Below are 24393 nucleotides of genomic sequence, written 5' to 3' on the forward strand. Positions count from 1 at the left end.
AAAACATTAACAGTTAAACAGTTATTGTTGGGATTCTTGACATTGCAACTAATTCCAATCTTTGGGTCCTATTTCCTTTTGACAGCGGCTAACTGGTTGCACTCATAGCAAGAGAGTTCTTCTGTTGTCCTGCTTACACTTGACTGGCTTGCTGGTTATCTGGCTTTTAGCACTCAGTGCAAAATATTCTTTACCATAAAGCAGGGGTGACAACAGTGTTCTTTGACTATGATCTTCACAGCACACTAGCATTCCAATCCAAGGTACAACATGTAAGTCCCATAGACTCAGAATCATAGAGATGTACAGCGCGGAAACAAACCCTTCGGTCCAACTCGTCCATGCCGACCAGATATCTCAACCCATTCTAGTCTCACCTGCCAGCATCTGGCCCGTATCCCTCCAAACCTTTCCTATTCATATATCTATCCAAATGCCTTTTAAATGTTGCAATTGTACTAGCCCACACCACTTCTTCTGGCAGCTCATTCCACACACATACCACCCTCTGAGTGAAAAAGATGCCCCTTAGATCTCTTTTACATCTTTCCCCTCTCACCCTAAACCTATGCCCTCTAGTTCTGGATTCCCCACCCCAGGGAAAAGACTTTGTCTATTTATCCTATGCATTCCCCTCATGATTTTATAAACCTCTATAACGTCATCTCTCAGCCTCCGATGGTCCAGGGTATACAGCCCCAGCCTATTCAACCTCTCCCTATAGCTCAAATCCTCATACCCTGGCAAAATCCTTATGAATCTTTTCTGAACCCTTTCAAGTTTCACAACATCTTTCCAATAGGAAAGAGACCAGAAGTGCATGCAAGATTCCAACAGTGGCCTAATCAATGTCCTGTACAGCCGCAACATGACTTCCCAACTCTTGTACTCAATACTCTGACCAATAAAAGAAAGCATACCAAACGCCTTCTTCACTATCCTATCTACCTGTGACTCCACTTTCAAGGAGCTATGAACATGCACTCAAAGGTCTCTTTGTTCAGCAACACTCCCTAGGACATTACCATTAAGTGTGTAAGTCCTTTTAAAATTTGCTTTCCCAAAATGCAGCACCTCGCATTTATCTAAATTAAACTCATCTGCCACTTCTCAACCCATTGGCCCATCTGATCAATATCCCATTGTAATCTGAGGTAATCTTTTTTTGCTTTCCACTACACCTCAAATTTTAGTGTCATCAGCAAACTTACTAAATACACATCTTATGCTCACATCTAAATAATTTATATAAATGACAAAAAGTAGTGGATCCAATACTGATCCTTGTGGCACTCCACTGGCCACAGGCTTCCAGTCTGAAAAACAAACCTCCACCGCCACCCTCCATCTTCTACCTTTGAGCCAGTTTTGTATCCAAATGGCGAGTTCTCCTTGTATTCCATGAGATCTAATCTTGCTAACCAGTCTCCCATGGGAAACCTTGTCAAACTTCTTATTGAAATCCATATAGATCATATCTACCATTCTGTCCTCATCAATCCTCTTTGTTACTTCATCAAAATACTCAATCAAATTTGTGAGACATGATTTCCCACGCATAAAGCCATGTTGACTATGCCTAATCAGAACTTGCCTTTCCAAATGAATGTACATCCTGTCCCTCAGGATTCCCTCTAACAACATTCCCACCAGCGATGTCAGGCTTACTGGTCTATAGTTCCCTGGCTTATCCTTACCACCCTTCTTAAACATTAGCACCACGCTAGTCAACGTCCAGTCTTCCGGCACCTCACCTGTGACTATCGATGATATCTCAGTAAGAGGCAAACACTTCTCCAGCTTCCCACAGAGTTCTAGGGTACACCAGATCAGGTCCTGGGGATTTATCCACTTTTATGCATTTCAAGACATCCAGTATTTCCTCCTCTGTAATATGGACATTTTTCAAGATGTCACCATCAATTTCCTTACATTCTATACCTTCCATGTCCTTTTCCACAGTAAATACTGATGCAAAAGTAAATACTGATACCAATGGAATAGACAAGCACATCTTCTACTAGTACATACAAACCAGGGTTGAACTGACTTTTGACACCTGTTGTGTATTCTTGAAAAGGAAAATCATAAAATATAACTGTTCATTAGACTGCTGTCTTTTCTCCAATCTTGTTTACAACTGAGATAATCCCAGGAGTTTACAGTTCAGCTGGTAGTGCATTACTCCCTTTGAAGTTCATCCCTTTGTTGCTTCTGACATATAGGCTGATATAGGATGACCCTGACATTTCAGGGTCTTCCTCTCCATACAACCATTGAGATTATATCAGTAGTCATCCTTTTGCTTCATGTCCTTTACTTTTTAAAAAATGGTCTAGATTAAAATTGAATTTGCCTTTAAATGATCTCAGGTTATGATCCATCATCATGACACCTCCCTTGCTGATCTGTTTTCTTTTCATTAAAAAGTATGAAAAGAACAAAATATATAAACCAGGAACATATTTGTACACACGCTTTCATTGCTTTAGCTTTGGACAAAAACATCTCATCAATTCTAACTAGATATCTCAAAGTTCTGTACAGAACATTTGCAATTATATTGGATTTCCTGAGAGTATAGGTGGTTTTCTATGGCTGAAAGAATAAAATACCAACAATTTTTTTTTTAAGAAAGTGTTCTGTGTCTTAAACAGTTCCACAAAAGATTGTTGTCAACACAACCTTCAGCCTGTCTACTAATTTTAAACATTTATCTCAATGTATTTGAGGACAAGTAATGAACCACAACTGTGGACAACTGTTACTGATGTGTGTTTACTTATTTGGAGAAGTCGCAAATTGGTCTCTCTATTTATTAATAGTATTATAAGATATTATATATCTTCCTGAAAGCGAGAATTCCCTACCCTTATGTCATTCCCAGTTAGATAAACAAGTAAAACTTACAAATTATCCATAATGGTCTACTTGTTTTCTGTAACAGTGCTCCAGTATGTTCATTTCCAGGTATTACATATATTTTTACTCATTTTTCCCTCCAGGTTCAGATCAATTACTATTTTAAGAGCTTGGCTAAAATTTGGAGCTGCAAGCACATGCTCATTTGTTAAAATTGCCTTCATTTTTTGTCAAAATCTGTCTGACATTTCTCAGTCTGTACTAGCTTTGCTTTTTCCTTTAGTAGCTGTGATAATGGCATAACTATGCTAAAATATTGGACCAATGTTCAGTAGAACACACCTTCCCTAGAATCTCATGATTTCCCATTTTGGTTTGGGGTTTGAGGACTATACTACTGCTTACATCTTTGCAGCCCTGGGCAACATTTGTCCTTGAATCATTGCATGCCTTCGATAATTCAGTAAACTTAGGCCTGAACAAACTCTCTTTGTGAGATTGACCACTGGCAGCTGCTTGTATATTCTGGAAAAAGATTTACAATTGCTCTGAGCCTCAGTGCTCTTCACAAATAGATAAGCCTGCTTCTAAAACAAAAACAGAAAATGCTGGAGCAACTCAGTAGGTCTGATAATATCTGGAGAGAGGTAAACAGAGTTAATGTCTTGAGTCTGATATGACTCTTCCTCAGTTTTTTAGTTCAGCACAGGGTTAAATTGGCTTTTAACTACTGTTCTTGTGAGCTTTTGAAGGTGGAAGATATAAAACATGTTCCTTGCACAAACTACTATCTTTTCTCTTATCGTGTTCTCAATCTGAGATAACGACAGGAGATAACATTTCAGTTTGGACTGCATTTCTCCCCTTTAAAGCCCGTCCTTTCGATACATCCTTGACAACTAAACTGCTGTGACATTCCAGGGTTGCTTCCTTCAGAAAACCTCCGAATTTACACCTGTAGTCACCTTTTGTATGTTCTTTTAAAAAAACACAAGTTGTATGTCTATGATCTAGGGTCATGATCAGTCTTCATGGTAGATCTTCCACGTTCAATCTCTGACCGATGTCATGCCCCATGAGCCCAGGGAAAAACTGATGGACAACTAGTGGGCAGCACAGTGGTTGGCACTGTTGCCTCACAGCAGCAGAGACCTGGGTTCAATTCCCGCCTCAGGCAATTGTCTGTGTGGAGTTTGCACATTCGCCCCGTGTCTGTGTGGGGGTGCTCCAGTTTCCTCCCACAGTCCAAAAATGTGCAGGTTAGATGAATTGGCTATGCTAAATTGCCCGTAATGTTAGGTGAAGGAGTAAAGGTAGGGGAATGGGTCTGGGTGGGTTGTTCTTCGGAGAGTCGGTGTGGACTTGTTGGGCCGAAGGGCCTGCTTCCACACTGTAAGTAATCTACTCTAAACATGAAAGCCATTTAATTTCTCAACCACCCAAAGAGATGAACTAATTATCAATAGAATGCTGCACACCTATGAACCTTTTTAACATTGTCATCCTCCCCACTGTTCTGCTGTAGATTTTCCAATAAGCAGTTGTTCCCAATCTATTTTGGTCAGAACCTGCCTTATTTTAATAAAATTTGCTTTGCCCTTGTCCAAAATTTTTTTTTTGGCAAACCATCTTTTTTTCCTTTTCCATAACAAATTTAGACTGGACTGTGACAATGCTATCATTCTACAAAGATTATTTTGTCCTTGGTTTTCTTGAAAAGAGGTTGTAAAGGTAGAGGTGCCAAAGAATCTAGGTTTTAAGAACATAGAACATAGAACATAGAAGAATACAACGCAGTACAGGTCCTTTGGCCCTCGATGTTACGGACATTGGGTTTTTTAAAACAGTTTAACAATAAAAAGGGGAGAGGCCAGTTCTCCCAGTTCAGGCTCTCTAGTTTTATTTTCAGCTGTAACAGTAACAAATGTGAGAGCCCAGGAAAGTTGAATGCTTCCGTAAAGGATTCCTCGGACTTTCTCTGAAATCCCTCCCTGGATGTTGTTTCATCTTGTCTGTAATAATCTGTTTGAATTTACCTTTTTGCCAAGGGATGTGTTTATGGTATGTTACTGTATTGGAACAGTTGATTAGTAATAGATACTGTATCAGTCAGTTAAGTTTTCCAGTAAAGTTATTCTAAATTCCACTTGCTTTTGTTTGTGTTTCAACTATAGTGTTTAAATAATTTCTGTTTCACTTAAAGTAGAGTGGTTTAACAGTTGCATTACACCTGGAATATCCACTCCATATCTGCTTTTAAAATAAGAAAATGTTCATGTCTATGCTACCTTCTTGAAATATTTTGAGGGGGGTCTGGCCTGATCTACAGTATTATGCTGCGATCACTACCACTAAAACAATCCCTCACTCCAACCTTGGCCATCTCTCCAGCTTCTTTCCCTAGAATTGGTTCCTACATCGTCTCATTGAACTTTTTATGTGTTGACATAAAAATCACTCTTGAAAACTTTCAAGAAATTCACCTCCACACTTTTAACATCATAAATAATATTGGAGAAGTTGAAATTTATTGGTATAATTACCCTGTTATTATTAATTATTATTAATTTCATGCATCTTCGTAAATTGTCTACATATTTGCTCCCTTTGTATTCCGGAGATGAGTTCTCAGATTTTTGCCTTTCACCAGTTCTATCTTTGTTATTTTTAACAGTGCTTTCATGGTTCTGATGCCCTTTTCAGCTTCAGGGGTTCATTAAGGATCTGGGATGGAAATATCAACTGGAAATTCATGAATGGCTCATGTCTGTTGCATGTCTGAAATTTTTGCTATTGTCAGTGAACTCTAAGAAGTGAATAGACATGTTGAAGAATGCACATATTTCAATGAGTATCAGGCCTTATTTGTGTAAACAGTTTGAAATTGTGCTAATTCTCTGCTCTAGTTTTTTGATAGATTGGCTATGACTGAGATGTTGTCCATGTAACATATTGCTCTTTCGAAGCTCCTTAGAATGTTAGATATGACTGCTTTGAAAATTTATTGTGTTGACATACCAAATAATAATTGATCAAAACAAAATCTTCAGAACAAAATAATGAAGGAATAATGAATGTTAGCAATTATGACTTCTCCTCCAAAGGCACCTACTGAACACTGCTTTTAGAATTGATTTTGTGAACATTATACTGCTGGACAACTTTGCCAAATTTTAATTTACTGAGGATATCAAATTAATTTCTCTTGCTACACACTTATAAGTAGACATAATAAGTCTGCACAAATGTAGAGAGTTTTATTTCTTATGTTCCTGTGCTGCCAGTATCCTATATGAAGTAGTTGCATCTAACTGAACTATCTGGGATGCCTTGGGTAAATTCACTGCTGCCAATCCTTCTTGATGGTGTTGGTTTAGTTTACTGACTTATTGAGCTGAAATGGAACCTTTGGCAGTAAATAGGCTTGCTTTGATAAAGTGTATAGATTTATTACATAATACTTAATAGCTACTTATATTACATATGAGATATATGATAGTCTCTTGTGAGATATCTGGCTCAACATAATAGTAAGGACACATTACTGTTAGCTCTATGGAATTTAGCACTAGAAGAACAATTTAGAGAGCCCTTCATAACACATTGGTAAGGACCCATGAACATTTGTTAGCATCATTGCAAAATTGAGATCTATGTATGTTCTTCTATTTCAAAACAAAACTTCTGACTCTGTGAGACAATGTTTCCAGAATTTGCTTGCCCTTGTACTGGATTGTTACCTGCAATTTTCAATTGACTTTTAATTTGATCCCTTCCGGACTGTTATTCTGTTATTAATAACAATGGTGCCTTGTCTGATAAAGCTATTATACTCACATATTTATCGATATTCTAAAAGGCATGATTAATATTCTTGGATGGGAAAACTTTTTCTTTAAGTCTATGAGAGGAGAGGTTTGACTTTGGAACATTAAAATGTCCAGTTTTTCTGATCAGCAAATGTTTTGCATTTGCAGGATATGGTTTGGACCTATGGGTCTATGATACAATGGAACTGGCAGGATTTTATGGCATTTGTACTCTTGCATCTGATTTGGACCTTCTTTTCTGACATATTCTTTTACATGTCTGTGCTTAAGCAAGTGTATGATTATGGGAGACTCCATAAGCAAGGTTTTTCTCAACCATTCAATGTTTTCTTATTTCGTTTACAACCCTCAATCTTCCTCACCAGCTGAACTATGTTTTTTCTAAAGTGAGGTGTTCCTTATATTGCAATCGGTCTTATAGGAATTCATGGTTCTGACGTCCCTTTCAACTTCAAAGATTCATTGAGGATCTGGGATGGAAATTCACTCATGTCATCAACAATACCGATTGCCAGACATCTCATGTTAATTCTGCTTTAAGAACTCCATACTTGCACCTTCAACCAGTCTAGGAGAAAGTGAGGACTCCAGATGCTGGAGATCAGAGTCAAAGATGTGGCACTGGAAAAGTACAGCAGGTCAGGCAGCATCCGAGCAGCCGGGGAATGGACATTTCAAGCATAAGCCCTTTATCAGGAATGTACAGCATTGTAGAGCTGTTGGTTGAGGGATAAATGGCTGGTTTGCAGTGCACGGTGATGCCAACAGTGTAGGTTCAATTCCCACACTGGCTGAGGTCAGGTCACCATGAAGATCGCACCTTCTCAACCTCATCCCTCGCCTGAGATGGGGTGACCCTTAGTTTAAACCTACTCTGTCATGAAGGTAATTCATTTTGAGTGAATGCCTGATTAAGGGCTGATGTCTGAAACATCGATTCTCCTGCTCCTCGGATGCTACCTGACCTACTGGGCTTTTCCAGCACCACACTTTATGACCCTTCAACCAGTCTGTAAGGTTCATCAATAAAAACATTTACAAGTCCCTCTTGTTTCTGCATCTTTTCTTTTCTTTCCAGAAGCTTACTGCTCTTCAGGTTCAACAGCCTTTAAACCCTCTTCAAAATTATCTGAAGTTTCAGGAATATTTTGTACGAATATCATCATTTGCTACTGTTCTTATGGATTAATGTGATATGCTGAACCTGTTTTGCTGCAGATTTGAAGTCCAATGTTGAAGCAGTTCAAATCCATAAGATTTTTCTTCCTCCAAAGTATACAGTGTTTGGGTTTGATTTCTGTGGCCAAAGTTTCAAGATAGTATAAATTTCAGACCCATGGCTTTTTGAAGTTTTTAGGTAGTTTACTTGACCTTTTTTTTTTGCATTCCTTTCTTGAATGATGCAAAGTTGTTGAATACTTCTTTTGGTTTGAGTTATTTCTATAATCTCTTATTTCCCTTCCCTCAGAGTATTGCATATGTACAGATGCTTTGTTGATTTTTAATTCTGTGCTGATTCTTAGTTGCTTTGTGTAATGATGTTTGCCTCGATTCCAAACTGCAGAGTTTTTATTTTAAACCACACTTATCGTGGAGCAGGTTTTCCCAGAGCAGCCTGCGTATTATAGTATTAAGATTGATTTCACCCTTTTTGAGTTGCTCACAAAATCCATGATCTTTGCTTGATTCTCCAAATCAAAGTCGGTATTCACTGTGTTGGGATTCCCTTCACAGGCCACCATACTGTTGAGTTGTAGCCTTGAATAACTTTGAAAATTGATTTTCTGACTCTCATGGCCACTTTATATGTGGAGCTGTTTTGGAGCTTGTCAACATTTTTTTGCCAAGTTCTGTGATTTTGGTGTTATTAAGAGGACTGACTGTTAGTCTTCTTTAATGTGGAGTTCCCAATGTTTTGGTGTAAATCATTGCTGCCACCATACGTTATGATGGTTATAGCGTTTGAGAAGATTTGTGGCTCAGATTGGGGTTTTGGATGTAGGTTTGCTCGCTGAGCTGGAAGGTTCATTTCCAGACGTTTTGTTACCCTACTAGATAACATCTTTCGTGGGTCTCAGGCGAAGCAATGCTGAAAATTTCTGCTTTCTATTTATATGTTTGGGTTTCTTTGGGTATGATGGTTAGTCTAGCTTCTGGAAGATAATGAAGTCCCTCAGGTTAGTCTCTTATGTGTTCTCATACATCATCATAATGGGAGGTGCTGTTTGCACAGTCCTGAATATAATCCCTTACAAAACTTAATACTATACTGACCACAGAAGCAATCGTTATTGCACAGCATTTAAGCTGGACAAATCACTGTATTACAAAGCTGAATAATCTCCTGAAGCATGTTCTATACTCTCAAATCAATGACTGTCAAAGGTCACATGACAGGCAACAAAAACCATTCAAGGAAACCCTGAAAGTCAACCTTTTAAGTGGATTAACTTTAATCTCAACAGCTGGGAAGTGTGTGCAAAATACTACATAGTTCTTTATTTCATTATCTGTATTGTTTAAAAATTAAAAATGAAGGGATTGAGCAGGTCTTACCACCTGGTTGCTGCCTCTGAGAATAATTTAGTATCAGTGGCTGTTTTCCTTTTTATGAGATCCCCCTAACTTGGTACCAGCTTTGAATCAATATTGGGAAAGGGAAAGCCTGAGGTGTAGAAATTACTTGATCTTTGTAGGCAAATTCATTTGAAGTCACGGCAATCATTACTTCATCTCTGGGTGACAAAACCCAAACTATTATTTCTCAATAATTTTTTTTTAAAATGTGTTATTCATCCAAGACAGGTATAACAAGGGCACCCACTGTTACGGGAGGCTTGTGTTATTTCTGCATCTTAAGTCCACAGTTGTGGAAAGTAGGAATGGTCTGCGTAATCTGGGGAAAGAAAGCATTTCTCAAGAGCAAGGAAAACAATGAGTGTCAGGAAACCTCAACTGATGTTGCTTCCATGCACAATTCATGGCCTGTTTCAGTAGTTTTAAAGACTCAGGAAAGAGTCACTTAACTTCCAACACTGACAAAGCACAATGCATGACAATAGGCACAAAAATCTGAAACTATGTATGGTATCTAGCTGCAAATTAATTGCAAAACATCTGCGCTAAATTATTTAAAATGTAACAGCTATCAGCCCTTAATTGGAGCTAGAATATATTTGTCCTGCCATAAAATGGAGTCCCAATTTTAACCAACTGGGCACCTGATGGCAATTCATGCAATTAAAATTCAAAGAAGTGGGCAAACGCAGAGAGAAGGACCTTTGTATTTGCTGAGATCCATACGACACTGCGACTCTAAACGGCCACAGTTGGGTTGCCACCTGCTTTCCAGAATTGGATCGACTCACTGATGTCACCATTAAGCACAGCTTATTGATTCTATTCTAACTTCACAAATGCTGAGTTTTGTATTTATGATAAAAAGTTACAGATAAAAAGTGATTTAAAAATTACTGCAAGAACTTAAAACTCATTCCGTGCTGTAGATTGGTAACTTGACACTTCAGTAGTGCACAAAATGCTCCAGGTCAGCTCTTAATACAAGCTCTGGGGAAATTATATTCAGCTTGGGTCATCTTCATCAAAAGTCAATAGGATCATTTCAGTTTGAAAGTATAAAACTGCACTGACTACTCCCTGCATTAGTTACAACAGACCCTGAATTTCAATCTTCTTACTATTCAATTATTAATTTGCTGGTATTTCAAATTTTTTTGTATTAAATTATTAATCTTTTAAATAAAAGCAAACTAAAAATTCTTACAATGTAATCATTATTATTCCAGCGGTTTTGCAAAACGATATACAGGGAACAAATGTGATATACATTTTAATCTGATTCAGAAAGAATGATTGACAAGTTCAAAAGTTATAGAAATGCAATACCATTAATAAATACACGTATTATAGATATCCAATAGCATTTAATAATTAATGTTCAAGCCAAAGATTATCATGAGTGATTAACAGATTAAAGATATGACTACTCAGACCAGTGGATCTTTCGACTAGCTGGAGATACATCTCTAACTTTAGTGAATTATGAAAAAGATTCTATTTAAGAATGATGCAGAACAAAATGGTGTTTAGGGAGCTTGATATACGATATGCAGCTTGGAAAAAAAAACATGAAGGAAGAGCATTGTCCAAAGAACTTCAATTTTTCTACTAAATGTACAGTGCAACTACATGCAGTGAAATCATTATAATTTTTAACAGATTGTGCAGATCAGTATTTGCAGATGGTTTGGAAAAAATACTTTGAAATGTTTTGAAAGATAGCTAAGTGTTTCTTTAAAAAAAAAGACTCTGGTGATGAATTATTTACACACTTCTACAGAAGTCCTAAGGAAGGTCGGGGATGCAATGATTCAGAGACGATAAATAGTCACAGCTGGAGCTCCCTTGACAGATGGGATGACCTTATTTATACCTATGCCAAAGTGACTTTTTTTTAAACAAATTTTATGTCACTTGGTACCTAGGCACTGTACTTTCTATTTAGATCTTTTAGTGCACCCTTCAAGCTTAGAGCCTGTTCTTTTATTAACAATAATACAAAGAGACTGGAAAGAAGTATTGCACAAGGAAGCACAGCAAGTCATACCATGGGACTTCACAGTGGGTGGATAAAACATATTAAGTCCTTTTTTTGCAACTGAGCTGAATAAGGAACACAATCCAATTCAATACATAGTAAATGTGTATGGGCCTGAAAACACAATTAATAAGGCGGCAAAGCTTTTGTGTAAAAGATTCTGCATTTATTTTTATTTTCTTTGAAATTCATTAGAAATAATTTAAAGTTTTATATTCATAAATCAGTGCATAATTTTTAAAACAAATTATGTTATTTATTGATTTGAAAAATTTAAACAGTAACAAAATTTTTTTAAGGTTGCTACAATTGTAGTGAAAATGGATTTTCAATATTTAATAATTTTACTTTAATACATGGAAGTCCTACAGGAAACAGTAAAACCCATGCATTTTGGATAACTCAGGATGGGACATTTGATTAAACTGGGATGAAGTCAAGCCAGAAGTGCCAGAAAAAGCAAAGACAAACTTGGAAGAAATTAAAAAGGCTGGAACTAGGCTAATAGCCATAAATGACAAGATTATCCAGGAGAATATGAAGATGAAGTTTTACTTATTGGAAGAAGTACAGCGGCATAGAACAGAAGTCTTGATAGTATTGTATTTGATGCAGAGTGGAACAGGTTATGGAAAAAAACATCCCAAAACAGAGGGAAAAGGGAAGGGAACAGATGCTGAAGCAAACACTAGTGGAAGCCACCAGGGTGAAACTCATGTTTAAACATTGGATGTCCCAAGCTGATAATCCTAGGAATACAAAGTTTCAGACCTCAAGCAGTTAAATACCATTGAAATAAATTTTGAGGGTGTCAGGTGCAGGTTGCAAAACCAGACACCTTATAGGAGACAATCCCCAGTAGCATATGAAATGAACTATCAATATTCAACTTCCATCATCTGGCTGTCACACCTGAGGCAGTTCATGGATTAAAAATGATTTTAATAAGCACACAACTAACCTAATACTGGCTATAATGATCATCTGACAAGCCCAGGAAACCCACAGGATACCACACTTCTGATCGAGTTCTGGTTGTACACATTAATGTCAAATGTACCTGTTGTAGACATCTTCTTAAAGTGAAACCAGAACAATCAGTTGTTCATCACGGATGACTAAGTCATTCATGATTCAAAACTCTATTTGTGCTCAAACGTTATTTCTTTAGTCAACCCACTAAGTCTTTGTTCTGGTCAACATTTGACATTATGTCAATCAATAAAGAGACATTGCTGGTTCCTCTTCCACTTCTGTCATATTTGGTTTTCCTGTTTGTAGCTTTTTACCTGGTTTGCATCACTTGAAGTTAAAGAGATCCTTACCTGAAATATGGATGTAACTAGAAGAAGTTCTTTTATTGTAACAGTCTGACTGTGCCAATGTTCAAATTCAGGCTGGTACACAGTCTTCCTTCTTATCCCCTGTCCTTTGTATTCAAATGTATCTGCAGTTTTGAAAATATCTGGAGGTGTGGCTTGCTATTGAGAGAGGAATATTATTGTTATGAATAGCTTAGATTCCCTACAGTGTAGAAACAGACCTTTTGGCCTAACAAGTCCACACTGACCCTCTGAAGAGTAACCCACCCAGACTCATTTCCCTCTGACTAACACACCTAACCTATGGGCAATTTAGCATGGCCAATTCACCTGACCTGCACATCTTTGGAGTGTGGGAGGAAACTGGAGCATCCGGAGGAAACCCACGCAGACATGGGGAGAACACACAGACAGTCACCCAAGGCTGGAATTGAACCTGGGACCTTGGTGCTGTGAGGCAGCAGTGCTAACCACTGAGCCACCGTACCATTATCTTTGTTGGCATCAGAAATTACAGTACAGTCTGGCTGAAGTTTCTTTGACATCTTTAGAAATTGCATCCCATCAGTCCCACACAAGATCTTATCAAAAAACCACTGAATTTAAATCTGTAGCTTTTTTTTTCTGTTGCAGTCTTCATTTTAAAAATGACAAATGTTGGATTAAAATAAATATTGTTTATAGGTACTTTAAGTTTCTGATTTTCATAATCACACCTGGCAGGATATCTGCAGCTTAGCTCCAAACTTCCATCCAAGGGAAAGAGTATTGAATCTCATCAGCTCTTAAGTTTTTTCACAACTTGTTTGATGAAATAATGTGGTATCTCTTGGGCAATTAGTGACAAAATGGTCTAGCATATTTCTTCAAAGTTGTGTTGTATTCAGTACTAAAAGTCCCTCACCTAATAAATAATTGTCACACCTCAATTGGGTAGCTCACCTGAAATCAAACCCCACTCTTTCCAAAGTTGCCATGGAAGTTAAAAGTTTAGCAAGTACACAGAGTCCCCAGTTTACCGATTAGATGGACTCAGGTTAAAATAAAACATCGACAAAATTTTTGTACTAAACAAGAACTATTATTGAGTACAACTTAATGGATTTAACCATTAAGATAAACAGCTATGAATCTGTGCAGTATTCTGCAAAATCACACTCTCCAATGGGTTTCCTGCACATTCTATTTGGCTTGATAAACTGCAAATTTAAAGAAACATGTTCATCTTTGATATATGTCCAAGTGTCAGTATATATGTCAGGACAGATAAACAGCTATGAACTGCTGACATGAACTGTACTAGTTAAAACTCTAATACTCCTTTCAAAGCCCCTCTAAACACGCATAAAAGAAAAGGCTCATGGGTGGAGGGAGAAAATACTGGGGAAATAGTTCAATATCATCAGTCCTTAAAGTTTTGTGAAGTGTTCCTTTTGTTTCCCCAAGTTCTACAATTTTACTTTCTCTTATTTCTTCACAGGAGACACAGTGATTACTTCATGAATTACAAATTCTCTAAATTATTGGTTAGAAGCAATAGGATACAGTAACTAATGGAGAGACATAAAAACCTGGCTTTCTTCAAACTGCAGGTATCTTCCTTGCAGAGAGAGAGCGCGCAGAGCAACAAATTCCCCTCCAAAGGCTTCTGTTAATTTTGTTCACGCCCACGAACTGTTCAGATACCAATAGCCAATCAGTTAACGGTTTTTCGGCTGATGATAAAAATACTGTAAGAACATTAAAAAAAGGAACAGCGGTAGACTGTTGATCTCTTGAGTCTACTTTACTATTTAACACTCCTCATATCCATTTTCCTGTCCTAGCCCCATAACCCTTACTTACTCTCCTGATCAAGAATCTCCCTGTCTCAGCCTTAAATATAGAAAAAAAGGACTCTGTACCCACAGCCTTCTGAGGCAAGGGATTCCAAATCTCAACCCTTGAAAGAAGGAATTCCTCCTGATCTCAGTCTTAAATTGGCACCTCTTTAATTTGTGATTATAGCCTCTGGTACCAGGTTCTCTGATGAGGGGAATCATCCTCCCAGCACTTACCTTGTCAAGCCCCTTAAGAATCCAATCAATCAAATTAACTCTTATTCTTCTAAACTCCAGTGAGTAGGTTCCCAATCTATCTAGCCTTTGCTCATAAGACAATCTTGCATACCAAGGATCACCCTTATCAACTTTCTCTGAGCTGGCTCCAATGAAATACTATATTTCTTTGATAAACAAACCAAAACTGTTCACAGTACTCCAGATGTGATCTCTCCAGCACCTTATTCAATTGCAGTATGACTTCTCTATCATATACTTCAATCCCCTTGAAATAAGTATTGATGTTCCATAACCTTCCTGATTAACTGCAGCACCTGTATGCTAGCTTTTTGCATTTCTTGTGCAAGTATCCCCAAGTCCATTGTGTTTCCATTTCCTGCATTTTATCTCCATTTAAACAATGTTGATTTTTTTGTTCTCCCTTCCAAAATAAACATTATACTCCATTTGCTGAAAATGTGTTGCTGGAAAAGCGCAGCAGGTCAGGCAGCATCCAAGGAACAGGAGAATCGACGTTTCGGGCAGAAGGGCTTATGCCCGAAACGTCGATTCTCCTGTTCCTTGGATGCTGCCTGACCTGCTGCGCTTTTCCAGCAACACATTTTCAGCTCTGATCTCCAGCATCTGCAGCCTCACTTTCTCTCAAAGATTATAATCCATTTGCCAACTTGTAGCCCACTTACTTAACCTATTAATATCTCTCTGTAAACTGTTTGTGCTTCTTAAAAATTCATTGGATGAGGGCATTGCTGACTAGGCCAATGTTTATTACCAATCCCAGAGTGCAGTTAAGAGTCAGCTGTGGGTCTGGAGTCACATGTAGGCCAGATCAGATAAAGATAACAGTTTCCTTCCAAAAAGATTATTGGTGAAGCAGGTGGGTTTTCCAACATTGGTCATCATCAGACTCTCAATTCCAGGTTTGTATTGAATTCAAATTCAAATCCTTGGCGGGATTCAACCGATGTCCCCTGAACATTACTTGGGTGTCTGACTTAACACCCAATGATAATACCAATGGGCCATCAAAATCCTTCTTGCAACTTGCCTTTTCATCTATTTTTCTGCTGTCTGCAAATTTAGCTAAAGTAGATTTGTTTTTTTTCCTTCTAAAGCATGTGTGTTGTAAATACTTGTTATCCCATCATTGATTCCTGTGGAACCCCACTGGTCACAGATCAATAACTTGAAAAATAAAACAGCCTCATTCACTGTTTCCTGCCCATTAGCCAATTCTCTTCAACACTGTGGTCTCTTATCTTTTGACTTAAGCTTTTGTGAGGTATCTTGTTAAATACTTTCTGGAAATCCAGAAATAAGACATCTTTCCATTTGGTTAAGAGCTCCTTGAAAATTTCTAATAAATTAGTCTGATATAATTTCCATTTTGTAAAGCCACTCTGAACTGCTTAATTAGATTATGATATTGCAAATGTTCTGCTAATTGTTCTTAAATAATTGATTACAGTATTTTTCCAACAATAAATGCTAGGCTAATTGCCCTATGGTTACCCACTTCTTGCTTCTCTCCCTTTCTGAATAGTGGTGCCACATTGGCAGTTTTCTAATCCTCTGGTACTTCTCAGGAACCTTTGTCACCTATAACTGATCACAACTTCACAAAGCAAACAGCAAACTATTGCAAACACTTTGTTTGCACCTCCAGTGCCCACCTGTCTACAAATATTTTCCTGCAGTGCTTGAACAAAGCAACATTGTAAACATGACTTTGAATGAATTTCAGTAACTCTCTTTATGCAAGTGCAGTAATTACTTCCACAAAACAGTCCATTTTAGTTCGTAATCAAACATATCAAAAAACAAAAGTATACGAGCATTATAAGAATTATATTCCTATTCACAGGTGCTCTCTAGATTTTTCTGTTTAACCTCTCCCATGTTTGAAAAATGTTGGGAGTGAGGCATGCATTCCTACTCAAGAGTGTTTTTTTTTATTGTAAAGTATGTTTAAGTCTTCTTGTATCTGGCATTACTTATGTTGGAAAGTTTTTTTAAAAATGTTTTCTTGGGTTATGCACATTGTTAGCTAGTCCAGTATTTATTCCTTGTACCTATTTGCCTGGAGATTGCCACATAGCTAACATCATAAGAACAAAGCCCATTGTGCATGTGCCTGCACTGTTGCTGATTGTAGGTGGTGTTTTTTTAAAAAACCATGACTGATAATAACTTGCTTATAATTCACTTATAATGCCAATAATACATCTGCCTAATATTTTATTCAAAACCCATCAGGCGAGCATTAACATAATTAGTGTTGTACCAAAAGACTCGGTCTGGATCCCATATTTTCGTGAGGAACACTTTAGTATTTGCTTGTATTGTAGTCTATTCTACCTCCTAAACCTATTTATTTCGATATTTATTGCATTTTTTGTTTACAATGACTGTGTCCTCTTCTACACGTTCACTGGACGTGGCAGCATCTTCATTTTTAGTAGTTGAATACTCTCTGTCCTTGAGATGCTTCTTCACTCCTCAGGATCAATAAGAACATTTAGAGTCTAATACTTTTAATACTGTGTTGGTTTTTCATATGTGTCATTAATGGTTTTGCACTTTAAGAATTGAATGGACTGTGCTGGTCTCCTTTGCCAAGGTTGACCTACTGCTCTGCAGATAGATCTGTATTACTTCTAGACATCTGGTCTACTCATTTTCTGAATGCCTTTCTCTAAAGTCAAATCTTCTTTTGACTGTAATAAATCTGACAAAGCTCATCAGGAATTTTGATATTTCTCTCATGAATTTTGACTTTTATTTCCATTGTTGAATTTCTCCCCAAATCTGAAGATCCCATGAATTCTTATCTTTGCTTATGAATATTGTTCTTTCAAGAATTGTATTTGTCATGAAATTGAAGTATCTGTTGCATCTTTTATGTCTTGGTGAACGATAACATTAATTAGCCATTCTGCAAATTATATACAAAAATGAATCAATTTGTTCAACTTCTAACTTGGACCTATTTTGGAAGCTGTTCTGTAGCTTAAGAATTGTTTTCTTCAAGATATCCAATTATGTGTTCTAATTGGTCCATCTCTGAAATCAAATTTTCCTAACCATATTATTTTTGTTGACATTTCTTCCCAGAATGTTATTCATTTGTCTTGCTCTTAAAAGTTTTTATTTTTCAGTAATACTATTATAAATCAAACCAGACCAGACCAGACCCCTCCCCACCCCCCAACATATTTTAAGAAGGTAGCCTAGTCCCTAACTTTTTTTTATTTTAAAGTTGGATTAGATTAGATTACCTACAGTGTGGCAAGATGTGAGGTATGTGTTCCAGATGTGATGTAACTGGTCAAACTACTCAACATTAAGCGAAGCACAATTTATTACAACATTATAGTTAAAATACAAACAAGAAAGAGAAATTTAGAATAACTTAACCATTGGAAAACTTAACTGAATATTAGATACAGTACCCATTACTAAATAATTGTTCCAATACAGTAATATCTCCTAAACACACCCCTTGGTAAGAAGATAAAATCAGACACAGTTTCTTGCATGCCGTTCAATATCAAAAGAGATTTCAGAGAAAGTCACAGTTAGAAATCATGTACTGAAGCTCCAATTCTTCTGAGACCCAAACAGCTTCTACTGATATAGCTAAAAGACTGGAAATCTTGGTCTGTGGGAACTGGCTGCTCCCCTTCCACTGTTACAACTGTTAAAATAAATTCCTAATGGCCTCTTAAACTTTTGACTTAGGCCAAATCCAGTCGGCACTTTGGCACTTCTGCTTTTACAACCTCTCTTCCAAAAAAACCCAGGACAGAATAACCTTCTTAAAGTGACAGCATCATCACAACACTGAATTAATGATTTGTGGACATAATGGATGATTCCTATTGTTTGCAGGCTTAAAAGTGATATTTTTTACCTTTTTTTAACCTTTTTTCCTTAATGATGCTTGTTCCCATCGATTAAATAGATTCCTGCCTTTAATTCCATTTCAATAAAGAATCTCCTGTTTTTTCTGTGGTGTAAATAAAACCTCACACACGTTTCTTTCATAAGACCAGGGCTGCTTAGACTTCTAAGTTGCATCTTTGTCACTTTACTTCTGATTGTCCCAGGATCTGCAATCTTGGTTTAAGTTGCTCTTGTTGACCCTGATTCTTTTTGTTGTAGTCATGGTGTATGAATCCAATAAGCTCAAGTTGAACATCATCAGCAGAGTCCTTTCTCTTTCACTTTCCATCTTGTAATACTGTGTCATTTCCAAAAAAAAAAAATTCCTTGCCCAACAGAGATTTTAACTTGCAGAGATTCCAATGTCTCCTGGTTCTCAGGCTAAAGCCTGATTTGGGCATGTTCCTGAAGAGAATTGCCATATGATACAATCTGTATCTGCTTTGAAGTAACTAATTCTCTTTGTCCAAGAAGTTCATAACTTTCCTTCTTACCAGATCTGAAATGCTTTTGTGATTGACTGCAATTTTTTCCTTGTTGCCAGGTTGGTTTTCTCTGGAAGGTTCTTAAATGTTCAGCCCTTCTCTGCTTTAGACTGTTTGCAGCAGGTGCAACTTAAAGCTGAGTGTAAAGTGACTCAAAATCTTTAAAACTCCATGACTGCCAGCATGTAGAATGAGCCATCGGCACTTGGCCATTCTGTCAAAGCACATTGAATGTGTTTGCCAAGCAAACTGCTGGAGGCATGACACTGACCTAGTTCAGTGCTGTACTGTAATGTATCCACCCCCTTAACTGATCATTGCTGAAAACCATGAAACACTGTCTGTTTTTGTATCTACATTAAAAGACAAGACAGAAGCACTGATTAAGGAGAATATCACAGCTGCACATAGAGTACATGTCAGGGATGGGTCATCCACTGAAGCAATATGGGTAGAATGTAAGAACAAGAAAGGTGCAATTACCATGATGGGGTTATATCACAGGCCCCCCCAATAACGAGCAGGAGCACCAGGAAAATATGTAAGCAGATCATGGAAAGATATAAAAATAACAGGGGTTGTGGTTGTGGGTGATTTTAATTTCCCCAGTATTCACTGGGACTTTCTTAGGGCTAGATGCTTCCAGGAGAAACTCTTGAAATAATGTGTGGATATTCAAACTACAACATTTAGGGTTAGCATTGCTGCTTCACAGTGTTAGGGACCCGGGTTTAATGCTAGCCTTGGACAACTGTCTGTCTGGGTGAAGTTTGCACATTCTCCCTGTGTCTGCACTGGTTTCCTCTGGGTGCTCCAGTTTCCTTCCATAGTCCACATTTGTGCAAATTCGGCATATTAGCCATGCTAAATTGTCCATAGTGTTCAGGAATGTATAACTTAGGTGGATTAGCCATGGGAAATGCAGAGAAAGAGAGTCGGGGATGGGTCTGGATAGGATGCTATTTGGAGAGTTGGTGTGGACTTGTTGGGCTGAATAGCCTGTTCTCACACTCTAGGGATTCTAGGAAAGAAGCTGTTTCTGACTTTGTATTGGGGAATGATTCTGGGCTGGTGATTGAAGTTTCAGTGGGGAACATTCTGGGAACAATGATTATAATTCCATAAGTTTCAAGATAGTTATTGAAAAGGATAAGACTGGTTTTCTGTTGAAAGTGCTAAACTGGGGGGAAGGCTAATACAACAGTATTAGGCAAGAATGGGATAAGAACATGAATGATGGTAAGACAAAGAAGGAGTATGTTGAAATTCCAGGGCATATCAAAATTAAGAAGCAGGTGCTGTTGGATGTCTTGAAAAACATTGAGGAAGATGTGTCTCCAGGTCTGATGGGATTTATCCCAGGATACTGAAGGAGGCAAGGCAGGAGATCTCTGGAGCCTTTTTTTTGTGTCCTCTTTAGCCACAGGTGAGGTCCAGAAGACAGGAGAATAACCAATAATGTTCCTTTGTTAGGAAGGGCAACAAGAAATATAACTTATAATTAATTTAATAATAATTTTAATTATAATTGTAATTTCACAAAAGTACAGGCCAGTATGTCTTACATGAATGGAAGAGAAATTATTGGAGAAAGGTCATGGGGTCAGAATGTAATTGAATTTGGAGAAGAATAGACTCAGTAGAGACGGTCAGCATGGCTTCATACAAGCTTGATTGTTTCACAAACTTGATTGAGTTTTTTGAGGAAGTGATGAAGATGTTTGATGAGGGTAAGGAAGTAGATGTTGTCTACCTGGACTTCAGTAAAGCATTTGACAAGGTTGCTCATAGTACACTGGTCCAGAAGATTGAATTGCATGGAATCTATGGTGAGTTGGCAAGTTGGATACAGAATTGGCTTGGCGATAAAAGACAGAATGTCCTTGTGGAGGGGTGTTTTTCTGACTGGAGGACTGTGATCAGTCATGTTCTGCAACCTCTGTTGTCTATGATATATTATGAAATGATTTATGTGAACATGTTGATGACCTGATTAGTAAGTTTGTAGAGGACACAAAAATTTGTGGAGTTGCAGATATTGAAGGAGGATAGTAAAATGTTACACAGAATAAAGATCAGCTGGAAAGTTGGGTGGAAAAATGGCAAATGGAGATGATTCCAAACAAGTGTGAGGTGATACATTTTGTGAGGTCAAATGCAAGAGGAAAGTAGAGAGTAAATGGCAAGACCTTGAACAGTGAAGAGTGTGTTGCTGAGAAAGCACAGCAGGTCAGGCAGCATCCAAGGAGCAGGAGAATCAATGTTTCGGGCATAATCCTTTATCAGAAAGACCTTTAACAAGACTGGTATACAGAGGGATTTTAGGATGCAAGTCCATAGCTCCCTGAAAGTGTCAACACAATTGGATAATTTGGCAAAAGAAGACATACAGCATACTTGCTTCCATTGGTTGAGGCATTGAATATAAACATTAGCAAGTCATGCTGCAGATACATAAGTATTTTGTTAGGCCATATTTGGAGTATTGTGTGCAGTTCTGCTAGCCATACTATAGGAAGGATATGGAAGCTTTGGAAAGGGTGCTGAAGAGATTTACCAGGATGTTGTCTGGATTAGAACATATTAAGTACAAGTAGAGGTTAGATAAACTTGAATTGTTTTTGCTTGAGATCTGTGTCTTACAAGTTCTCTCTTTACTCTAAAGAAGTCTTAGAGAAATATTTGTACAATCTATAACTACAGATGAGATGCTGGATGACTGGAGAGTGGCTAACGTTGTGCCTTTGTTTAAGAAGGGATGGAAGGAGAGCATGGGAGGCTAAGGAGCGACCTGATAGAAGTATATAAAACTATGAAAGGCATGGCTAGCATGAATAGTCACAGTCTCTTTCTCAGTGTGGAAATAGCTAAGAACAGCATAGAGTTGGTGCAGATATGATAGGTTGAAGGACCTGTTCCTGACCTGTACTATTCTATGTTCTATATTCTATGTACTGGAAGCTGATATGTTCTGAACAAGGTGGCAAAACCCAAAAGGCAAGCTAAGGTAGTGTTCTTGTGAGCATCCAATTAGATGGCAAATGAGTGAATGCTAAGAAAACAAACAAAAACCCTTGAGTTAAGGTCAGTTCTGATGAATGAGATGGATATCAATCCCCATGGGCAAATCAGCCTGGTCACAGCATTACAATGTAAAGTGTTGGTGCACTCCAAAGTGTGGAGCAGAAGTGGCTAAATGTATTCTAAATAAGTCAGAGATTTGCTATGATGGTGAGATGAGTCTGCTGCATGTCCAATGCCAATCTCTGTGGATGGCGGAGATTAGGGTAATGGTTGTAGGCAATTAGTACCCACAGGACATGCCCTGTAGTGCTGACGACTGCTGGCCCAGATGAGCTTGTGGCAAATTAAAGCTGCCAGGTAACCTTCTGACTTTCATGTCTGGAATTGTCATTATGCTATTTCTCTCCTGTGAAAGAATTGTAATTGGTGTATAAATGAAGTGAAAATCAGTAATATCGATATGTTAATGCATGCAAATGGCCTGTTTGCCATTTATTAGTGTGATTCTCATCTTGAAACTCAAACCACAGTTGTAAAATAAGATGTTTTTTCCTAAACATTGAGCATCTCATTTTTCTGATTCTAAAGTATTTTCCAAACTGATTTGTATTTGCCCACATTGTTTGGGGCTAGGAGAGTTCTAGCCATTGAAGCAAATGATCAGCCATGATCTTATTGAATGGCAGAGCATGTTTGATGAGTTGAGTAGTCTACTCCTGCACTTATGTTCTTATATTCCTCTTGAAGATGACTGGAAGATTTCTAAGTACTATGTTTCCTGAACAAGTGCATTTACAATCATCGCAGAGACAGCAGCCTACATGAGGTGATACGTACCTTCCCCAGCCAGAAAGTCAGGATGAGAGATAGCTCAACATTTCAAACGTTATCCTTTTCCTTCAGAAGTCAAGCTTGTTGGCCAAATGTATATTTTTCCCAAAATGCAGAAAGAACTGTGTGTGTGTGTGTGTGTGTGTGTATATATGTGTGTGTTTTGGGTTGTTTAGAAGGGTAAGCATTTATATTTTCATGTCACAAAGTAAATGTATTAACCAGTATTGCATCTTTATTGATCAATTGGTATCAATTAAAAAAACTAGTCTTTGGACCTTTTCTAATCCAATACTGAGAAAGCTTAATGACACAATGAAGTGGGTAAACGTTAAATTTATGCTGCAGCCCATGGAATAATAGGATTTGAGAAAGGCAGTGCACTCCTCCTATCTTGGATATAATGTGCGTGTGAGGATATCCATGTTTCTGGTTCAGTGAGCAGAATCTTATTGAATGAACTTAATGAAGTTTTCTGCACTACTGCAACAATTATAAATGACACTATTATGATTTATGTTACTACAGATTTTTAGCAGTACATAAGCCCAGATTGGTGTCCTGTAAGGCCTCGCTTTACTCTAAAGAAGTCTTACAGAAATATTTGTATCATCTATAACTATGGGTGACGTGCTAGATGATTGGAGAGTGGCTAATGTGGTGCCTTTGTTTAAGAAAGGATGTAAGGAGAAATCTGGGAACTATAAAGACTTCAGAAAAGATTTACAAGGATATTGTCAGAGTTGGAAGATTTGAGCTGTTGGGAGAGGTTGAATAGGCTAGGGATGTTTTCCCTGGAGTGTCAGAGGCTAGGGGGTGTCCTAATAGAGGTTTGTAAAATCATGAGGGGCATGGATGGCATAAGTAGACAAAGTCTCTTCCCTGAGGTGGGGGGGTTTTGGGGAAGTCAGAACTAGAGGGCATATGCTTAGGGTGAGAGGGGAAAGATATAAAAGAGACATAAAGGGGCAAACCTTTCACGCAGAGTGTGGTACATGTATGGAATGAGCTGCCAGAGGAAGTGGTGGAGGCTAGTACAATTGCAACATTTAAAAGGCATCTGGATGGGTATATGAATAGCAAGGGTTTGGAGGCATATGGGCCGGGTGCTGGCAGGTGGGACTAGATTGGGTTGGGATATCTGGTTGCATGGAAAAGTTGGATCAAAGAGTCTGTTTCCGTCCTGTACATCTCTATGACTAGATGACTCTATAGACCTGAGAGTCTGACTTTGGTGGTGGAAAGATTGTTGGAAATGATTCAGAAAGATAGGATTTATATGCATTTGGAGAGGTGAGAAATGATTAGGGATAGTCAGCATGATTTTGTGCGAGGGAAATCATAAATTTAAGATTTTTGAAAATGTAGCCAAGAAATTGATGAGGACAGAGCAGTAGACATTGTTTTCTTGGAGTC

This window comes from Chiloscyllium plagiosum, unplaced genomic scaffold (assembly GCF_037043375.1).
Source record: "Chiloscyllium plagiosum isolate Xiang-an unplaced genomic scaffold, Cpla_swu_hap1 HiC_scaffold_11, whole genome shotgun sequence".
NCBI classification, from domain to species: Eukaryota; Metazoa; Chordata; class Chondrichthyes; order Orectolobiformes; family Hemiscylliidae; genus Chiloscyllium; species Chiloscyllium plagiosum.